The following is a 20,907-nucleotide window of genomic DNA, read 5'->3' on the forward strand; positions in this document are numbered from 1 at the left end:
AATCATTAAATTTTATTCATGAATATTTTATTATTGTATAAATTTTGAAACAATTTATGTAATTTAAAAAAATAAGTAAATTTGTTCTTTTCAATGATTATTAGCGAACATAATATGAAATATATATATTATATTTGGAGTAAAGGGTGTATTTTTTCCTAGTCACATTGCTTGTTTTAAATGTTAGGGAAGAGCATATTTTAAGGTAATAGTAACACTCTATACTTAAGAAAAGTGAAGGCTGCCGCTGACGTCGTTGTTTTGGGCGTTAAACTTAACGTTACATTTTGTTTTGCTGCGCAAAAACTATAAGATTTAAGAACTTGAAATTACTAAGGTGTGTAGAAAAAAGTACAAGGAGTTCAATGAAATAGAAAAAATACAATTCAATCTTTAGTTTTAGAATTATTAACTGTTAAACTTGTGGTAAATAAAATTACGCTCATTGATCTACTGTCTGTTGAAATGAGAGAAACTAGATATTGAAATTTATTGTGCTGATTAAACCCCTTAGTATTCTAATTTTGACGAGAGTTTTTTTTTTAGAAATTCATATTTACTTAAAAGTTAATTCAAATTTAAGCTTTTTCTTGTTTTTTTCCAGATTTTTCGCTTGAAGTATTGACTGTTTTCCATTGTTTTAGAATTTTTTTTTTCTTTTTTCCTCGTGGGATCTTCCTTTCATTATTTTATAAACTCGTAGGTATCAATCAAGACAGGAAAAAGAAAGTGAGATTGAAAAAGAGGTATAGATAATACGCTGCCAGATATAAATCTTAACGTTCATAGAGAAGTATTTAAAAATAAAATAAAAAACTTGATAAAGAGCAATACGAACCATTCCTGATTTTAATTGTTAAAAGTTTCATCAACAAATAAAATTACTTTTCATTTATTTCTTCTCATTGAGCCACACATTCCTTGTTATTTAGGTTTAACTATTCCTTTCAATGTCATATGACTATTTTTCTAATCCAGGCAATTGTCGATTTCGTTATGATTGAGATATTAATAAAATGCTCTCACATAAAGTTAAAACAATTGTATACTTCAAAAACAAAATGCTCTGCGTTGTTGCGGAAAATAATATCCGTGCAGAAATAATCACCATAAATTTACAGAATCACTCCAATGAAAAAATATTACAGTAAATTACAGTAAATTTAATATTTTACGTTTTTTTTACCGTTAACAAGGGTTTTTCCGTTAAAATGAATATTACGGATGGTGCATCCTAAGTGAAGATGCTTTATACCGCAGTTTGATTCGGAATTTTTAACTGTATAAGTACATTGCTTACTCTTGCCAGACATTCAAAATTCTTAACCATGTCTTAAGACATGGATGACCAGGAGGGTTAAATGACTCCATATTTCTTTACGAAAAAATCAAAAACCAAAAAGAATTTTAAAAAATAATTTTAAAAAAATTATGAAATATTAGTAAATAATAATTAAAAATAATAAATAAAATATTTTGAAATTTAGCTTGTAAAATATTTAAATTGCTGTAATTTTTTAAATTTCGTCAATTACGAAAAAATTGTTTTGTGGTCACCCATGTTCACTGATCAAACATTTCGGCAATAAATTATTGTAAACATTTAATTAGTCATGGTTCAATTATTGTTCATCCATGTCTATAAAATATTCATTTCTATAAAATTTTCATTCAAGTTTTTACATCTAATGTTTTTAAACCTATATGAAAAGTCAAAGCCATTTCGGGACCCCACATAAAATTATACTTTTTTTAAGTATAATTTTTTTCTCGAACGAAATCAAAATTTCTAGAAATTTCAATAAATAGTGTAAAATACAGCTAAAAATGTTTGAAATTCTGTATTTTTTTAATTAGAGGTTCACGAAACATTGCTTTTGAAATCAATGAATGATACCATTTGACCATCTAAGGGTTAAATAAAAATTTTACACGTAATTGCGTGGTTGACTGCTTCATTGGCCCGATCAAAATTAATTGTGAATTGTTGTCCCTTTTCAATCACCAAATTGTCAGCTATTCACTGTAAAGTATTGTCATAAAAAGAAACTTTTTGATTGAAGCACATTTGACATCGCAAAAAATGGGATTTACTTTTAAGCACAAAACCCAATAGTTCAATCTTATATAAGCTATAAAACTTTATTTTAAGGAGTCTTTCTTCAGTTTATACCTGATCAATATCGATAAAAAAACATTCGGCAAAAAAAGGCAAGAAACCTTATTGATTTCTCTAGTGGTAGAAGCCAAGCAAGTACAACATGTAGCTTTTTGGAATTATTCCAGTTCCATGACATATTTTAAGTCTTCTACAATCAACTTTATAATTATTTATAATTTTATTTTTCTTCTACTGTTCTGTTATTTATGCAATGTTTCTTTTAATCTTTAGTGAAGAATAATTAATAACGTATGAAATTTAAATCATTATAACTATTTTCAGAAGTGATCTTATCGCGAAACAGTACGAAATTTGATATCTAATTTCTACGAAAAAATTAAGGAAGATTTTTACTGCAAATTTTAAAGTGCTTACGGTTTTGTTATAAAAAGATTTGAAAAATTTAAAATTAAGTTTAAACTTCTATTCTTCATTTTACATTTAAATCATTATAATGTTTTAAAGCATGCTCTGATTGTGATATAGAAACAAATTTATTTCCTACTAAAAAAGGAGGCAATTTTCAGAATACGTTACTTCTATTTTATATTTGTGTAATTGTAAAAATTAAGGGCAACTGTATAAAAAAAATTTATATCTTATATTCATTCCAATATAACTATTTCAAATTGTGCTCCTATACCAAATTATAAAAAGATTTTACTCTCAGTTTTTACTAATAAATACTTCAGGCTAATAACTAAATAGCTTCTTTTGAAATTTCTATAACTTTATAAATCGTTACTTATTCACGTTTAATATATAACTCACCTTTCAATATAACTATTGATATAAACGTGGACGAACTCATAGAATTTTAAAATGTCAGCTAAAATGTATAATACAATCAATAAAAACTTAACTTGAGTTCCACTATTTTAACTATTTTTTGCACACATTTGGCATTTGATTCACAATTCCATCTCACTATGGTTTTAACAAAAGTAGACATTTTCCCTTTTAGCCTCATCGGATCTTATATTATGAAAGGTTTAACTTTCACTCATGTTGTACCAAGAAAAAGAATTGTACAGTGTGCGAAGAAAAAAACTGACTACTTTAAATAATTTTTGATTTAATGATTGGATCTTCATGTTCTAGGAATCAATATTAATGGTTCGAGAGGGTGACCTCAAATATGCTAATTAATTAATGTAGCCGCTATTTTAAGTTACGGAATCAGACACAAAAACGTACTTTCTCTGAATAAAAAATACTTTTTTTTACAATAAAAACAGATTTTCGACTCCTAAATTATAAGAGACAAACTCAAGCTGGGAAATATGGTCCGAATAGTTTGTTTAGGAGAGTTATCCAAAGTTTGGATCTCATAATGCTAATTTTATTTGTGTATTTCTCCATATCTCGAGAAATTTTCAAGTGAGTTGAAAAATTTTTGCACCGAATTATAAAATTCGTTTATCAAAAGATAAGTCCAGGGGAAAAATAAATTTCAGTAAATATTTATTATTTTGTATTATTTAATTTAATAATACTAAAAAAATTGATTTGTAAGGTGTACAACTTTTAACATCCTTCTAAAGTATGTAAAAGACAAAATACAAAATTTTATCGAAATCCCTTCAATAGTTTCTGAGAAATCGAATTTTAAAGAGGTCGTATATTTATTTCATTTCGGGGGTCAGAAATTCGATTCCGTTGAAACAAAGGTATGTTTATTCAGAGAAAGTACGTTTTTGTGCCTGATTTCGTAAGTTAAAATATCTTCTGCACTTATTAATTAGCATATTTGAGATCATCTTCTTGAATTTTTAAGATTGAGTCCTAGAATGATAAGTTCCATTAGATCAAAAATTATTCAGAGTGGTCAGTGTTTTGTTTTTGACGCACTATGCCTCAAAGGATACTTTCCTGTATTCTGAGCTATAAAATTACGTATACACTAGCTGCATATAGTCAAGAGCTTGAGGCCTTTTCTTGCAAAAAGCATATGGTGGCAATGAAGAAAAAACATTAAAACAGTTCTAATTAGTCTCTTTTTTTATATTTGTTGAACTCGTGGTTGATATTGTTCATTTTGATAAAAATTGAAGTTGGTTTTCAAAGATCACATTTCGTGTGCGCAAATTCAATGCTTTCTATTTGTATCAATATATTGAAAGATAAAAACTTTTTTAGGTGAGATTATCATTGTTCATCTTACCCTAAACTTTATCGTGCTCAGCTTTCTCCTAATGGTTTCTTTGAATGCATTTCTTCGTGCATAGTAAATGAAAAATCATTGAAACATGTGAAATAAGAATTTATTAACTGATAAATATTAGGGTACTTTCGTACCAAAATCAAATTCAAATATTAGTATATTTGATACTTTTTAAAATATAGCCGAGTCCCCGCGTTTCGTTTCAAACATTCGATATAAATCTATATCTCACCTAATTGCATAACAGGTTTTTTTTTAAAAAACAAAATTGAATGAGTATTAACTTTTTACGCGATTTTTGGTCACCTGGTGAGAATAAAAAATTCAAACTTAATTAAAAGAAATCAATTTGATAAATCGTTCAAAATCTTGCTGAACAAAATAAACAAAACAAATCAATAAATTCAAAGAAAAAATATTTATTTAATTTTATAGCCCAAGTAATCAGACTTAAACATCATTAGATTCATTAAAATGCAACGATAGAGCAATGAAATAGTTAATAGTTAGAATCTCGGCTTAGTTAGAATGGAACAAGCGATCGTTCCGAACAAATACCAATCGCTTCCTCTGAAATTATTTACGAAGAAGGACACTTTAGAACGTTATTTTATTCGGCAACATAATCCCTTTCCGTATCTGCCTGGCGTTACTGCCAACACATTCGAAGCAAGTCTTCTCCTCTGAAATCCATAAACCTCGAAATCTCTCTCCCTTGTCACGAATTAGCACAGCGATTGCAGGAGCCAGGCTCCAGACAACTCAACTCCACCCGAAAAGCGGCCAAATTTCGAGCCCGAAGCAAGCTTCTCTCGTGTCAGACGATTTATGAGGACTAATAAATTATGAGAACAGCACAAACGTTTGGGGATAGATTCCAAAGGAATTTCACTAGAAGACCAAGGCGTCTGATCCATTTAACCATGCGGTTTTCCCGTTGTACAATTTGTACTTCAATTTACGACAGATCGAGTGAAAGGGGATGAAAAGAATTAAATTTTGTACTTCTGCTAATATGCTGTGAGTGAGATAAGGTACTATTGTAATAAATGACTTTTTTTTCGTTCTATTTACAAGTAATGTTCTTCTGTTAAAACTATTTTTTTACGTGAACTTCTTGTTGATTTTTGATTAAAATAAAATTTGGAATCAATTTGAATTTCGTCAATTACATTAACCTATTTTAATTTTCAATTACCAATTACCCATGCAAAGTCATTGGTTAATACTTATAAAACTGTTACTGTTATGTTACTGTGAAACCAGTTTTATTTACAGAACAGTATTTATCCAGCACACAATATAAAAGACAAAAAAAAAAAAAAACAGAAGTTACTTACCTACTTTAAATTTACTTCCGAGCTAACATAACTAATGGATGAGGTTAATAAAATTAACTTGAAGTTTATTTTGTACGTTAATTTTTTTTTTAATGTTGCTTTATGTCTTTGTTTTTTTTTTTTAATTTTCTAGTGATTTCGGATTTTTTTTATAATTTTGTGCTAAGAAATACATTTTTTTTAATCGTTAAGTTTTTATTTGAATGCAAAAAAACAATAATAAGAGAAATATTTTTTTTATTTTCCAATTCAAACTTATTGTGGAAAATTCATATTTATAGGTTATCAATTACATCGTCCATACTTCCAATACTATTATTTTCAATCCAACTCACATTAAATAGCTCTTTTCTTCAAATAATTTCTATCTAAAATTATCGAAAGGGATGTAAATTGATTTCACCCAATGTCATTTAGTATCAAACATTATTTTATACGTTGCGCAAGTTTAAATTTACTGTTTGTTCCGATTAATTTTTGATTTAATTTGACTGTATACTCACCTGTTTCTTATATTTAAAGTTTATTTTGCGTCCCACTATTTTTAGGAATGTTTACTTTTTTGTGACTTAATTTTAGGATACGATTGTATTCATATGTTAAAAGTTAAATATTTTCAGATTTGATTAAAAAGAATTAATTAAAATACAAGACCCACGCTAAGGATTTCAAATAAGTAGCCAGTAAATTAGCCAAATATCAAAAGCATTCGGCAGTTTTCGAAAGTCTTCGATAAATGCAAATCTTAACAATTTTTTATGAATAATTTTTTTCCATGTAAAACTATTTTACCTTCGTTTGTTTCAGGCTTATATTATTTGGTACCAAATCTAATTCCCGATCGCAACGCTTGAGCGGGGAGGATATTTTCAGGCTACTATTAATTAAGTTTTCATTTACTTCTATCAGAATCATTGGCAGAGTAGAATGCCTTTTTTTAGCAGCAAATAAGAAGCAAAATATCCCTAAAGAAAAAGCAGAAGAACTTGAAAAACGACACAGAACATCGGTAATTCATTCTAAAACAGAACACGCCCTACATTTGAAGAACAATTTCGCAATATTTTTTTCTTTTCTATTAACAACAAAGTTGCAACCGATAACTTCCGATTTCGTGATCTCATACTGTTATAGATGTGTGCATGACGGTAAAAAATTTTTTTTTGTCATTGTAAATTAATTCATTGTAAATTAAAGAAGTCTACATTGTTTACTTCATTCCAGTGAATAAATGCGATTTCAGAACGTGCAGAACTGTAATACTTATAGGATATTTTTCTTCATAGAATAGTATATATTTCTGTATCTATGTAATTCGGGAAAAAACAATAAGGAATCATCCGAATTACTTGAAATAATATAATTTGTGCTAATTATTAATTAATTTTTATAGTTTTTTTTGGTAAGTATTTTTTAATTTTGAATGATTAATTTCAACTAGAATTCAACTGTTCTGTATTTAAGTCAATTAAAATTTCTATCGAGATCTTACAATTATAAAACTTTATTGTGTGGTATGTCCACGTAAAGTAATGAAAGGATAATCTATGCATATATTATTTGAAAATAAAATTTTCAAACGAGGAGCATTCCATTTTGCAATTCTCCGGATTTATAAGGCAAAGGTAAGTGTTATGGTTCTTATAGTAAAAAATTTACTTGCAAATATTTTTTTTCTAATTTGATGATAGTTACAGAATGGTTTTCTACGTCTTAATAAGAATTAAAAAAAAAGAAAAAAGAACATGAAATTTTTTTTTGAATATAAGGAATTTTTAGAATTTTTTTTATAGTAAGTATTCTTTATTTTACATTTTTTAGTTTATAAATAATGATTTTTTATTGAAACTTTTTTTTTGATTATATCACATTAAATGATGATATAACAAAATTAAATGATATAACATTATGGATTTCTATGTAAATTTTGTATATATTAATGTTTAAAGTAATAATATGATTCAGAAAAGCATAGATTGTAAAGTTTAAATAGGTCTTTCATATTAGATCATTTGATTTTGTAAAGCGATTTCGAAGTCATTAGGTTTTAACTCTACTAAGAAGATACATATTTTTCTTCTGTTTAAAGAAAAATATTTTTCCGATGTGTTTTGGATGTCTTTTCCCTAAAAAAAGAGATTCCATTTTGTTTTCGCTTGCATAAGAAATGATATCAAACATTTTTATTTTTTTTTTAAAATTTAATAAGCCGCAATAAGGAAGAAACGTTACAACGCTACACTGAAGACATCTCAAATAAAACTGATGATCGTTTTGTTCCGCTAGCAGTCATTCATCTCAAATAACAACGCCCCCTATAGGTCGTTGCGTTAATGAATTTGCTGTATTCGAATAAAAAATACTGATTTGTTTAGAAAAATTAATTTCGTCATAATTTTGAGGATCGAGTTAGATATTTTTCTTTCAAGTGGAAAAAATCATTCGCAAATACTTTCGCTAAAACACAATTTTATTCGCCAAAATTATGATTTGAATACATTTGCTGAGGCGGCGATTGTTTAGTGTGAACCCTGAAATATAGAATTTACTCAATTTATGCAACTTTAAACCAATAACATAAATATCTAACATTTATCTGGGATCTCTTCTTCTATGACATAAACAAATATCCACTAAGCAGCTAAACCTCTTTCCGCTGTGAGTTGCTGTATACTTTAAGTCAGATAATGTTGCCATTTTGTTGTGCTTAAAAAAAGGTTATATTAACATATTAAATCAGCAAAGGGGAAAAACTGTGCTAACTGCAAGCTGAATTGCCATATCAATGAATTGATGTATTGTTGGTGAATTAATGAATCAATCAATTGGTAAACCAATGACTAGAAAATTAATGGGTGACACAATTCGAAAAAGTAAACATGAAATGGAAAGAAAACAATGCAAACATAAACTTTGTGAGAATCTTAATATTTCTACATTATCTTAATTTATTCAAATACCTAAGCATTAGAAATAATATTTTCAAGAAAATTGAAATAAAAGCAATACTTTGGTGTTATTGCCCCGACAAATATATAATAGTGTATATAAATAAATTAAAAGCACTTCAAAATTACAATAATTTTATTATTTGTATTGTAAAACATAAGCAAGCGTCAAAAACGGTAATTTTAAAAAAGAAAAACTATGTAATGTCATCCATGTATAATGTGAAAAATACTCAACAATACCTTAGATTATGTAAAGTGACAAGAGTTGCCCAACACATCATGAAAAAACGCGTCTTTTCTTTTCTTTAAAAAAATAATTATGAAGTTCGTTGCTATATTTAGTTCTGAAAAAGGAGCCTAATATTAAAAAAAATAAAGAAGGAAATGAATTGATTTATTCCGAAGTGTTTGTTTGAATTGAACGTTTAGCAAAAAATACTTTAATAAAAATTATTTTCTTCTTTATGAAATTTTCAATAAAAATTAGCTTTTATTGTTAAAATCTACCTTCTTTCTTTAAACAAAAAAAAAATAAAATCTTGTTTAAAAAACGTTAAGAACATTTTTAAACTTGAATTATAAAACTTAAATTTTGAATTAAAAAAAAGAACGTTAATGCACTCAATTTTCTTCATAATGACTAATTTAATATCCTGAGTACAACTTAGTGATGCTTTGAAAAAAAAAACATTTTCTTTGAAATATTTTTAAAAGCTTGAAGATGAGTGTAAGAAAATTAAAAAAAACGGAAAAAAATGAATTCTTTAAAGATCAAAAATTTGATAATAAAATAAAAGTACTTCAAGAATTTAGAGGCGTTCTTATTGCATTTTTAACTTTTAAGAAAATCAATAGTATAAATAATTCAATTTTTTTTCAAAAAGAATTTATTTTTCATATGCCATTCAACTTTACCCCTTTCCATTTTGAATAAGGGACGAAAAAAATATCTGTCTAAGTTAATTAAACTGTTATTCATTTGCATTCTTTTTAGTTTTTAACAGTTGAGTAAAAGAATTTTTTTAATTACAACTGAAAATTTTTATAAGAGTACTCAAACTATTAAAAAACAAGAACAAATAATTTAAATTTTAATAAAATATGGATCTTTCATTGAAAGAGCTGAAAATAGCAAACAAATTTTTTTTTCTCCTTTTGCTAAACGAAACCGAATGCAATTCACAATTTATTCCTTCGTATAAAAAATGATTGAGCAAAAAATTAATTCAATCTTTCTTGGAAGTAAATTTATTTTCAAGTACATATATCGAATTCGTTGTGCGATATTTTTAAATGAGAGTTCTACCTGTATTTTCATATCGCATATTTTTTTACAACTGCCTTTACCTATTCATTTTAATTTAAAGATTGTATTACAATGTTAATTGAATCTCAATTTTAATTAAATATTTTTTAAATAAAATATTTCGTTTAAGATTTAAGAATACTTGCTGAAAAAATATGAATTTTGAAAAAAAGTTCATGATTTTTTTTACCAATAATTTTTAAATGCATAGAATTAAATTTGAAGAATGCGAAACGCGTATACGCCATGAAATATGAATATAACTTATTCATGGAATTACTATTTTTTAAAAAAAACTAAGTTATCAAAACAATTTTAAAATATTCCAGTCTATCTCAAATTAAATGCCTGAAAAATATTTTTTCAGATTTTCTTATTTTATGAATTTTTATACTTAAGTTGTTAACTTAAGTAGATGCTTCTTAGATATGCATTCTTTTTATTCTCATCCAATTGATTTTTTCTATAAATAAGGAATTTAATTTAAGGGAACGTATAGTTTAATGGTACAGGTTTTAAATAATTTGAAGTAAAACTTTTTTTGTTTCAAGTTGGTACAGAATTGAAGACTGATAAATGAGAATTTAATAAGCATAAGCATAAACAAAATTTATTATTTCTAATATTAGGTCTTAATTTTTTGTGACTGAAATGTAACATTATAATTTAGACAGCCTGNACAACGTCACTACTTGATTTACTCCTACAATATTTATTTTCAATGAAACGTCATCGAATCCTGTCAATCAGCAAATACGATAAGCATTATTTTTATTTCATCTTACGGCTGTGAATGGATTGTTAAAAGACATCATGAACCCTCTCTTGTGGTGACGCTAATGTGAATAAAAATATCTGAATAACAAACTGAAAGCAGGCGTTTTAAAACTTCTGTTCATTTTCCTCTATTAACGAATAAAATTTAATATATATATATATATATATATATGAAATAACGGTGTAACCACACCGTTATTTTTTAGTTATTTACAGTCAAAGCAGCATGATTAACGAGTCCAAATTGTGCATAATCTTTTTTATTTAGTTAAACGATGGAGAAATAGCAGTTTCATCCCTCTCCAGACGGAGAGGGAGAGACAGAGTTACAGTCAGATCTGACGAAGTTTAGTTGGTAATCATTATACACCAAAACGCCACGCTAAAACATTGCTCCTCTATTTTATACGATGATTAAACAGTGTAAAAAAGTCCAGTCATATGCCTTTTCTGTATTCTTACGCCTCATCAAATTTATTTATTACTCATAGAAAATCGTTTAATCTTTCCTTATATGGAAGTGAAAGATCTTAAAATAACTTCTCCTTTGAAGTATAAATCTAATTATTATTCATTGGCATGTTTTTAGCCTTGAAGTACCAAAATAGAATTTCTACCCTTATCCTTTACTAAAGATATTTTATGAAAAGGAATGAAGTTTTAATGCTTTTATTAATACAAAAGTATTTAATTTTTGTATTACATATATATACTGTTGTGTCACAGCTAGCGTTCTAAAAATTTATTTCAAAACTTGATACACAAACTCTTAAAAAGGAAAAAAAATAGACTTTCCCTTTAAAAAAATCAGAAGAGGAAGAAAAATAGAACGTGCTTAACTCGTCCAAGATATCTGACTATAGCTTGAGATATTTTGTAAGAAAATCTGCACCAAGCGTTTTGTTTTTCGAAAATATAAAACATGCTCGTTACGTTACAGGCTAATTCCTCCCTTCCACAAGGTTTTCTTTGCAGAAACATTCTGCGAAGAAAACTTTAAAACATTTTTAACACACAGGCATAAAATTTTAATTGCTGAAAATCTAAATAGGCCTCATTATACTTTCCCATAATATTTAGGAAAAGTTTTTTTTTCAAACCAAAGAATAACTTTCAGGATCTATAAATACTGATGTGCTTTATAAAATCTACTCGAAGTATTAGCCTTTCTTAGAGAAAATGATCTCTTAACTTTCTAAGTTACCATCTAATTCTTAAGATAATTGGTAATTGGTGATTCAAAATTGGTAATTTTTAGAACAGAAATCCATTCAATGAAATAATTAAATTCTTGAGCAAAATTTCGACAAGACTTATTAGGGGACTTCAAATGCCGGTAAAAAAATTTTTTTAGTTCTTCGGAATTAAGTTTATATTTTTTCACAATTAGTTGCTTTACAAAATTGCAATTATTGTCATCTCTAGGTGATTCAATCACAGATATATTTGAAATTTCCGGTGGCACAACGGTTAATAGATAAGCCACCCATTCCCCCTTTGTAATTTGTGCTATCACCGCTATACGCCTAAAATTGATTAGATATAATTTCAAGTCATCACTATTCTCTTGAAACTTAAGAATTACTTGAAATAGCTATATTTTATGAGTTATTCGAACTGAAACCGGTCTATCTTGATGCTGATGACTTTGAATATTCAATTGTAATTCGAGCTTTCACTATTCTGAAGCATGTTGTCTTTCTCGATCTCTTTCAAAGCGTTCATTTTCTACTTGCCGTTCTCGTTCTTGTCACTGAAGTTCTTCCCGCCGTTTTTGTCGCTCAAGCTCTTCATGCTGTTCTTGTCGCTTGAGTTCGTCCCACTCAAGTTCTTCTTGTCTAACTCTCTCCTCTATAATTCTAGTCAATGATAGTTTCGCATCCTCAATCTCATAATTTTTACTTTCCTAAATTTTTTGTTTAATTTCAAACGTATGTACTTGAAGGGGAATTGTTTCACCTAGTTCCTCGGCTAGATCAAATGAGATCTGATTTTTATTCTTTTATTAGAAAAGACCATAACTCTTATTGCACTATAACTGTGTTTCAGAATAATTTCAAATAATTTAAATCGCAGTATAATTTAAGAAATTCAAATCTTCTAATAGAAACAATTGAAACTTATCAAAATCCATAACTCTGACCCCAGTAATAATTTTTCAGTGTGACAACTAACAGGAAATACAATATGAGTTCTAAATATTTATTTCAAAACTTAATACGCAAATTTTTAAAAGGAGAAAATAAAATCTATCACTTTAAGAAAAAATTCAGAAGAGGAAAAAAATCCTAGATCTTGCTTAACTTGATCAAGATATCTAACTATAGCTCGAGGCATTTTTTAAGAAAATCTGCTCTCAGCTCTGTTTTGTTCAAATATGCTCGTTACGTTGCATTACATACATACACTATAAGCCTGTAAAGTACAGTCACGCAGTTTATATGCTTTAATTTTAAAATCAAATAAGTGATCGGTCGTAGTTAACCATTTTCATACTACTAATCACTTAATTTTGTATCTCTATCAGTATTGAAAAATTTTTACCACTTGCCGGTTCCTCAGTAATGGTTATATACAAAGTAAGGAAGTAACGTTGCATTATTGTATTTTACAAACCAGATAAAACCAAGCAGTATTTTACAAACAGAACCAAAAATATAAATTTCAGTAAGATTTCGTTTTCTATCGTACTATTAGTTTCTCGATATATTTGCAGACTTTTCTTTGCTGGTCAAGAAAGAATCTTTCAGTGCTTTGTTTCTGGTTTTTATGATCTCGTGAGATCTGGCCACATCCCAGATCTGAAATGATCATATCCACTGCTCCATTTTTATGGTATTCGTGATGGTGCGACTTCATAATAAAAACGTATCTACCTCAAAACTACGTAACTATTATTTAGCTTTTTAGTGTGTGACTCATTATGAAAGCAAAAACTGAAACTAAAAAGTTAAATAAAAACCTAATGCAAATGTTTTTAAATAAGAATGTAAAAATTAATTAAATAATAAATTATAATGAATTATAAGTTTACAAACTTGGAAGGTACCCGAAGTGTTTCTCACAAATCAAGGTGATGTTTTTTTTTACATACTTATATTTTTTTAGTTAAGAATTATAAAGATAAAAAACATTTTCTCTATTTTGCTAGAGTAACATACAAACAATTTTTTTAAATGGAAGTTTGGGTCAAAATATTTTCAAAGAATCACATAAATTTTGCTAAATTACGATAAATAACCAATTTTAAAATGTTACGTTTAGGTTATTTATAAAAAAATTATTTCAATTAAGCTGAATACTAGTATGTACGGGTAAATAAAAAAAATCAATTAATCAATACTCAACAATACTGCAAAATCATTCAGAGAGCTAAAAGGTATATAGCGACGCAGTTCAGGAACTTAGTAGTAGAACCAGGTAAACGATACTTATAGGGTAATTGACGAATCAGATAATAAAACCGGTTGCATCAATTAGGGTACGTTTAATATAACAAAATTTTTTTTGCCTTCACTTAACAAAATAATTTTATATTAGTTTTTGGTAAGCTTACATGATTTTTATTTCAAATTAGGCAAAATAAAATAAGGCAAAGAATTATTAGTTCCGCCATCTAATAAATTCGAAATAAAATAGTTCGGATATCGCTTTCTTTTTCGTATTCTGATTATAGCCACTCTGAAAATGTCATTTACCTGGTTTTTCCACTAGGCTTTTCAATTAATGAAGCTAAAATAGTTTCATTTTTTTAATCATTATTATTTATTAACCTTCTCGGTACTTTAAAATATTATATTAAGCAAAAATTAGTTTTTTGTATTTCATCCCACAGAATTGAATTAATTGTATTAAGCATCACTTGGCGTGATAATGTTGCTCACGTCCACTACCAAGTAATTTTTTTACGGCATATGTCTCTTTCCAGGGGCCGCAAGACACTTGTTTCCATAGTATCTGTATTAAAACTGTTTAATATTAGGAAAGTTTTAATAATCACCAAATATATCAATGTAATACTTTATACCTTCCTTTTTGTGCATGGTACCTATTTCACAATCTTTCAAAATTTGAGTCATGTGAGAAATAAATTTATCAGTAGCAGCAAACTAAAATCTATTTTTTTTAAATAGAATTCTTGTAAGACTTTGATAAGGAATTTAGGCCATGACCGTTTGGTTTTAAATAATTTACTTTTACAGAAAGGCATTTTCAAAGAATTATTATCTACTCGTTGTATCAGAAAATCTTAGGAATATTCATTTGGAGACGTAGTCCATGAATGTCACGACATTCATGTTGTTCATTAAATTTATCTGATATAGCGAATAAAAAATAGTTAAGCATTAAATTATGAGTAGTAAACTTTTTTTTTGGATTAAGTAGCAAATATCACTGATGTTATCATTAAAATGCTTAAAAAAATGTATCGTCTATTGATAAGCTTAACTTAAAATTTTATTCTAATTTAAAATTATTATTATTCTAATTTTAAAATTTTATTTTAATAAATTAGCCTTATAAAAGCTATCCTTTTAAAGTGCATTACTTTAAAGTTTCCGATAAAGGCCTCTTAAAGCTAACAATGTTGTCAGTTCACGGTTTGGGTAATACTTGGAGACGTATTTAAGGTAAAAACTAAAAGTTCTGATAATTATATGATTTGAAATACACAAAATATTTTCATTTATTATTTTTGAATCTGAAAAAAAAACTAGTGAAAAAATGCCCCGATTCCTGTACCTTTCTTATAAACATTACTGGTTATTTTTTTGTCGACCTTATAAACTGAATGGGAGAAAGAAGAGAGGAACGGCATTGGAAATTTTCGAAAATGTAGTTGTAACTATTTTTTGAAAATCTTTAATAACATGTGAACTTCTTTTCTTCATTGAATCCATTTTCAGAAAATTTCACTGTCAGTATGGTTGAGAAATCTGTTAGTTATTACCAAAATTTGAAAAAATATGGCAGCAAAATCATAAATTGATAATCACAAATATTGTATTAAAAATCTTAGGAAAAGGTTTGCTTGCACGAGAAAAAAGCATGCTCCAGACCTCTAGAGTATGGTAAAGTTTACCATGCTTCTCACTCCGTGGGAATACCAAAACGCTCGGTAACTTTTATCGAATCACTTTGGTAATGATTTTGGTAAAATTAACAATGGAATGTAGTTTAATAATGTATGATAATATTTGGTAAATGAGGTAAAATTTGGTAATTTTATTATGATTCATTAAAGCAGGAAATAAAAACTATTTATTCGGATGAATTTACTTGTAGTTTTGTATTATTTATTAAAGTATAGTAATAAGAACTATAATTTGAAAACCAGAATTTCTGGTATACCGTTATAATTTAAATGGGAAAATGACTAAATGATTTAAATAACGTTTTTTTTAAAACAGAATTATGTTTTTTAAACTAGAAAAGTCACTATCAAACAGTACAAAAAAAATTTCTGAATATTTTCCCCCGTATGGATAAATGAAAATCACGTAAGCAATGATTGGATTAACATTTTCTATTTTTTCCTCAGTCACTAATTAAAAAAAATTATTACATCTTCATTTATTTCATAAATTAATTCCTTTGTTCAAAAAATAAATATTACTGAATACAGAAGAAATATATTTTGGTAGGAAAATTTATTAATTTTTGGAAATACGATAATACCCGTTTTTATTCAATCCAATCGAATTTAACCGGGAGAAATAAAGAAAGAAAAAACGCTGTTTAATTCCTATTTAAATATTTTTTTATAGTTTAAAATTATACCATGACATTGCTACACTGAGAAACATACTATACTTCACAAATGAAAGAACATTAGTAGTGTTGTAGATAATATATTTAAAATTAAAGAAAATTACGCCAATCGATATGATTTAAGAACTAACAGAAATAAAATCTGTATTGTAACTGTCTTCATGTACCTAACTTTTTTAAATTTAGACTTATCTACCTGGGATTATGTATTGGCCTTTATCAGTAGCTCATAACCAATCATACTGGTGGATTTCTGTCTGACTTTCTAGGTCCCAGTTTCATCAGATCAAGCCATTTAACATAATTGACGATTCAGCATGTTTGAAATCCAGCTTTGATATTTTTTTTAAAAAAAACTAAAAGTGGTGTTATTATATGCAAAAATAAATCTTCACGCTATTAAAAAACTAGTGGCGTAAAATCCGAATATTTCTAAATAAATTTATTTCTTCAAAATCTTGGCTTTTGATAAGAAAATAACTGAAACTTCCTTACTTTCATCAACAAATGACAAGGCAAAAAGCCGCGGCGAGTCGGGGAATAAAGCGCTCGTCTCCCAATGGGGTAAACCAGGTTCGCACTAATCCCAGTGCTGACGTAAAATATCCTGAGTGGTAGACGGATCATGGGTTAGAGTCCCATACTTGATCCAAGGGTTCCTTTGTCTTCTGGATTGGGTTCGAAATCACAAGGCTTCGGAGTTGAACATTGATAGTAGTAAACTTAAAATTGGGTCAACTGTTCCATGACGGTAATAAAATAAAATAAAATGACATGGCAAGTAGTCTCATATTATTTCTGACTAGATGGTAACTTTAGTTACGTTAAAACTGTTGAATCTGGTTCTGCCCACCTACATGGTTTAATCTAATTCCTATGATCTACTTTTTTAAAAATTAGTTATCAATCCATTTAATTTAGCTTCCTGATGTCCTTATGATTTTTTTAACAAAATTTACAATTGTAAAAATATATAATCGATACAAATTTCGAATTAATTTCCAATTGAAGCAGAAACAAAAGTTGCAATGGAAAAGGAAGAAGAAAAAAACAATACATCGATTACGACTGTGTCTACAATGTTTGTTTTGTGTCTGTCAAGGCGAATTGGATATTTTGTTATAATATAATTTTAACGAAATAGCTATTCAGACAATGTAGAAAATATCCAGACAAGGGTTATAAAAGTGAAAAAGAGCTACAATAACGGTCTAGTACTTTACTGTCCACCATGAAAAAAGGGAAAACCGACTAGTTGGCCATTGTTACCTGGTAATACTATAACTGCGCTGATTCATGCCGATATTTTTGATGATCAAACATTTTTAACCTAAAGATAATGGAGTTGAGAAATGGCTATAACGGACCTTAGACATTAATTTAGAAAATAATTAACTTACTATAAACTTACTTAACTTACTTTATGAACTTACTTAAACAGTAAAAGGAAATCTAAATAATTTCATGGATCTAACCACGTTAATTAAATTAATTAAATCTAACAAGGCAGAGGAATGACTCGGCACGCAACGTTCTTCGGGAACTAATTCGCCGGACAACGCATTTCTTAAACTAACGCGGTGGACAACGTTTTTCTTTAACCATCTCGGTGGATAACATATTTCTTAAAGTAACTTGGAAAATGACTAAGTAAGTTGGCGGATAACGGACAACGAGAGTCTACCAAATCAGAGGATAACAAAATTTAGAAAGTTACTCCCTATTCTGTAGTCCAAATATGGAGAAAAACACTAAGGAATCCGAAACTATTGAGAAAGAAAAATCATAATTACATAGCTGCAGAAAATGCTTTTTTTTTAATCTCGCAAGGGCTATTTTGATAAAATATCATTATGGTTAACAGTTTTTTTTCTTCTTTCACGTAATTTAGATATTTTGGTTTCTTTAGCATTGATAATTTCTAAGAATTAGTCCAAAAAATGGCCCAGATGACGAGAATTGCTCACTATCAGTAAATACATTGAATTTAACTGAACTACATAAACTTCAATTATTTACTCTACGCGCCCTTTCTGTTTACTTTTATATATAACTTTATCTGTTTTTATTTTGAAAAATTTTAAATAATTTATACTAAATATCTTAAAAAAATTTAATATAATTCTTTCAAGAATTTAAATATGATATTCGATTTATTAATTGAAAGCAACTGAACGAAGCATCTAACACAAAAATTTTAAGTTAATTATTATAATATTATTTAATATTTATGATTTTCTCATTGAAATATTAAATAAAAAATTGATTCAATTTCAATTATTAAAAATATTCAAAAAAATTATTTAAAAGAATGTTGCTTACCTATGAAAAATGTAAATAGATTTGCTGTAACGCAAGCACTGATATTAAAAATAGTAATAAATGGGTAGTATTTATATATTAATGCTAGAGAGAATAACTTATAAGTTACTAGATTTTATTTTGAAGTTTAAACTTTGATTAGCATTAGTTAAATTCATCAATGAAAATTATTCAGGAGTATTTTAATAAATGTTAGCTTTAATTTAATTGTAAAAACTTAAAAAAGCTAGAAACATATTGTATTCTTTGTATTTAAACATTAAAGCTTCGACAGGACGATGAACTAAACATTATAATAATTATTATAAACTTATCAAGCAATTTATAGTTTGGTATCTCCTTTTACGACATGTTTATACGCAATAGAAACTTTGTATTAAAAAACGATTCGTGACAAATCAGGTTGAAATTATAAAATATATTCATTTTTATTATTATTCAAGAGTGCTTTTTTTACTGGTACAAGTCCCATTTTTGTTATTTTTTCATTATTCATTTCCATTTAAAAATATTATGACATTAAATAACATTTAAAAGAATTTATTTTATTACATCATATTATTTTTTAATCTTTATATTAAATTAATTTTTATTGGTGTATGGAATAAATTNTATTTTTTCATTATTCATTTCCATTTAAAAATATTATGACATTAAATAACATTTAAAAGAATTTATTTTATTACATCATATTATTTTTTAATATTTATATAAAATTAATTTTTATTGGTGTATGGAATAAATTTAAGTAAAAAAATAAATAAAAAGCTAGTAACCGTTCTATAAATATAGCTACAAAATAGGTGAGATAGTTTTTCTGCTTGAATTCAAACCATGCAACCATTAGGAATAAGTAATTTTCGTAAACATTACATTTGGTACTTTTCTTATTATAGTATTATATCATGAATACAATAATGCAAATAATGTGTGTCTATAGATGATTATTCATATTTAAATTTGTTGGGAAAGCCTCAGGTATCAGATTTGCGTTTATGTAAACTTGAAGGATTGGTATTTATGTTTAGATCTTAATTAACTAAATTTGTATCTGGAAAAACGTCACGTAAACTAACTTTTCTTTAAAAGTAACCATATAAACACGGTGTAAATTCTTTAATATAATTTGAATTTTTTAATAAATTAAAAGGAAATCATATAACTATATCTCTTACATTACTTTCGAAAGAATTCGGATAAATCTAATTTCAAAACAATATTTCGAAAAACCTTGAAATGGAATTATATTGTGAAAAACATTTAAAATAAAAGTTTAGTAACAAAATCATAGTGATTTTAAAAATGTAAGAAAATATATATAAAACCACTTCAGTTTTATAAAAAAAAAATTATAAAATAATATACTAATCACCATTCTTACCTAAGCATGGATTTCGACGTTTTCCTTTATTGCTTCTTTATCTGCCACAATAATTTGCTAAAGTTTTAAAAGAATTCCAATTGTCAACAGTACAAATTTCAATAATTCCACAAAGTCACAAACACTGAATTCACCGGCGGAAAAGACAGATAAAAAGTTTCACAAATCCCGATCTACAACAGGGGACACAGTTTATATCTTTAGCCAAAACTTTTCTGATACCCGTCCGTCTTTTCCAATAGTCCAATCCCAACTACCACGTACTCTGTGATCGTCTCCCCCACATCCCCACTTCACAGCATGCCCCTGGTGGAGAGATTTTCTGCCAAGCTTTGGGCTTTCGTTGTCTTGGTGACTGTACTGGTGGTTTGCCGGCACAAGGTAAATCGGCTATCCTGTAGGAAAAGTTGAAAGGGGTGTATCTCTGAGCGAAGAATCAAGTTTATTACTTAGTGGAATTTTTCAATTCTACTAGTGGTCACACCCTGAAAAATTCTTACTTTTAGACTTACTAGATTGACTGTTGCTTCTGATAGAATGGAGATAGATACTGAAGGGAGGTGTTAAAAAGTTTTCAATCATTTTAACTCGTTATTTGTAGTTTAAAGTTACGATTAATTTTATAACAAGAGCATTTTATATTGTTCAAAACTAAAATTACAAAAAATATTTAATATTAACTAATAAAAGGCGTAAAAAACTACACTGTCATGTCAATTATATCATTATAACA

The 20,907-nt window shown here is 27.4% G+C and overlaps 1 protein-coding gene across 4 annotated transcripts in view; it reads right to left on the bottom strand.

Moving 5' to 3' along the window:
* The window catches only part of LOC107441786 (tyrosine-protein phosphatase 69D), a 521,936-nt gene extending 501,400 nt beyond the window's left edge, over positions 1-20,536 (bottom strand). For 2 of the 4 annotated variants that reach the window (XM_071183655.1, XM_043039328.2), the window contains exon 1: positions 20,175-20,536. The gene's annotated coding sequence lies outside the window, so the exon portion shown is untranslated. The remainder of the gene's footprint in view (positions 1-20,174) is intronic. The other 2 variants (XM_071183654.1, XM_071183653.1) reach the window with 1 other exon arrangement.
* Positions 20,537-20,907: the final 371 nt, after the last annotated feature.

This window comes from Parasteatoda tepidariorum, chromosome 7, assembly GCF_043381705.1.
Source record: "Parasteatoda tepidariorum isolate YZ-2023 chromosome 7, CAS_Ptep_4.0, whole genome shotgun sequence".
Lineage (NCBI taxonomy): Eukaryota > Metazoa > Arthropoda > Arachnida > Araneae > Theridiidae > Parasteatoda > Parasteatoda tepidariorum.